Below are 2,598 nucleotides of genomic sequence, written 5' to 3' on the forward strand. Positions count from 1 at the left end.
ACTGTCACTACTTTCGGATGACATGATTCTGTATATAGAAAACCCTAAAGACTCCATAGAACACTACTAGAAACAATAAGCAAATACAGTAAAATCTCTGTATACAAAATCAATATCCAAAAATCCATAGTGTTTCTATACTCTAATAATGAAGGGTCAGAAAAAGAAGTAGAAAAATAATTTCTTTTGCAATTGCAACGAAAAGAATCAAATACTTAGGAATAAATTTAATAAAACATGTGAAGGACTTATATAATAAAAACTATAAGACCTTATTAAAAGAAATCAAAAAAGATACAAAGCAATGGAAAGATATTCCATGTTCATAGATTGGAAGCATCAACATAGTTGAAGTGACCATATGACCTAAAGCATTATAGTAATTGAATGCAATCCCCTTCAAAGTTTCATCGACATTTTTAAAGAAATAGAAAAAAATATATCAGATTTATATGGAAGCAGAAAATACCTCAAACTGCCGAAGCCATTCTGAGAAAATAGAACGAGACTGGAGGCATCACTCTGCCTGACTTCAAATTATACTACAAAACGACAATAATCAAAACGGCATGCTATTGGCAAGAAAAACAGACATACGGTCCAACAGAACAGAATCCAGAGTCCAGAAGGAAACCCATATTTATATGGGCAAATGATTTTCAACAAAAGTCAAAAACATACAATGGAGAAAGGAAAGCCTCTTCAATAAATGGTGCTTGAAAATTGGAAGGCCACCTGCAAAGGATTGAAACTAGACTGTTGTCTATCGCCACACCAAAATTAACTCGAAATGGATTCAAGACCTGAATATAAGACAGAATCAATAAAATGCATAGAAGAAAACATAGGAACTAAACTCAAGGACCTTGAGTTTACCCTGTTTACATCTTCCCTCCTCCCCCACCAACTACCCTCTGGTAACCACTAGTCCATTGCCCATGCCCATAAAGAGGATTTTATGAATTTGACCTCAAAGGCAAGAAAAGGAAAAGCAAAAATAAATGAATGGGACTACGTTAAACTAAAAAGCTTCTGCTCAGCAAAAGAAATCATCAACAAGGCAAGAGACAACCATCCAAATGAGAAAATATATTTGCAAGCAACGCCTCCAATAAAGGGCTAATATCCAAAATATACAAAAAACTCATATGACTCAATAACAACAAAAAACAAACAATCTAATCAAAAAATGAGCAGAAGACCTGAACAGACATTTCTTCCTAGAGGACATACAAATGGCCAACAAATATTTGTAAAGATGCTCAACATTGTTAGCTATTAGGGAAATGAAAATCAAAACCACAATGAGATACCATCTCGCACCTGGTAGAATAGCTATAATCAACAGAACAAGTAATAACAAATGTTGGAGAAGATGTGGAGAAAAAGGAACCCTCATACACTGCTGGTGGGACTGCAAATTGGTAGAGCCACTATGGAAAACAGTATGGAGGTTCCTCAAAAAAACTATGAATTGATCTACAATATGATCCAGGAATACCTCTATTCGGTATTTACCCCAAAGACTTGAAAACCTATATCTGAAAAGATATTTGCACACCGTTGTTCATAGCAGGATTATTCACAGTGGCCAGGCCATGGAAGCAACCTAAATGTCTTACGATAGATGATTGGCCTAAGAAGCTGTGGTACTTATATATAATGGAATATTACTCAGCCATAAGAAGAGATGAAATACTACCATTTGCAACAACCTGAATGGACCTCGAGGTAATCATGCTTAGTGAAATAAGCCAGACTGAAATAGTTGAAAATCACATGGCATCACTTACATGTGGGACACAAACCTAAAAGCAACAAATGAACAGGACAGAGACTCATGGACATGGACAATGGACTAGTGGTTACCAGAAGGTAGTTAGTGGGAGAGGAGGGAAGACGTAAACAGGGTAAAGAGGGTCAAATATAGGAGTGTTGGGGGAGGGTGATGTGGGTAAAAGGGATCAAATACATGATAGCTGAAGGAAATTGGACTCTGGGTTGTAATCACACAATAGAATATATAGATGTCAAATTATAATGTACACCTGAAAATCATATAATTGTATTAATCAATATTACCCCAATAAACTTAAAAATAATACCAATGGCATTTTTCAGAGACCTAGAACAAATAATCCTAAAATTTATATGGAACCATAAAAGACCCCAAGTAGCCATGGCAATCCTGAGAGAGAGGAACAAAATTGGAGGGATCACACTACCTGATATCAAACTATACTACAAGGCTACAGCAATCAAAACAGCATAGTACTCCCTAAAAACAGAAAAATTGATCAATAAAACCGAATAGAGAGCCCAGAAAAAAACCCACACCTATTGCTCACTTAATATTTGACGAAAGAGGTAAGAATATACAATGGGGCAAAGACAGTCTCTTCAATAAATAGTGTTGGGAAAACTGGACAGATACATGCATAATAAAGAAAGAAACTGGACTACCTTCTTACACCGTATACAAGAACAGACTCAAAATGGATTAAATACTTAAATGTGAGACCTGAAACCATAAAACTTCTGGAAGAAAACATAGGCAGTAAACTCTCTGATATTACTAACAGAATTTCTTTTTGGACT

This window comes from Pteropus alecto, unplaced genomic scaffold (genome assembly GCF_000325575.1).
Source record: "Pteropus alecto unplaced genomic scaffold, ASM32557v1 scaffold413, whole genome shotgun sequence".
Classification (NCBI taxonomy): Eukaryota; Metazoa; Chordata; class Mammalia; order Chiroptera; family Pteropodidae; genus Pteropus; species Pteropus alecto.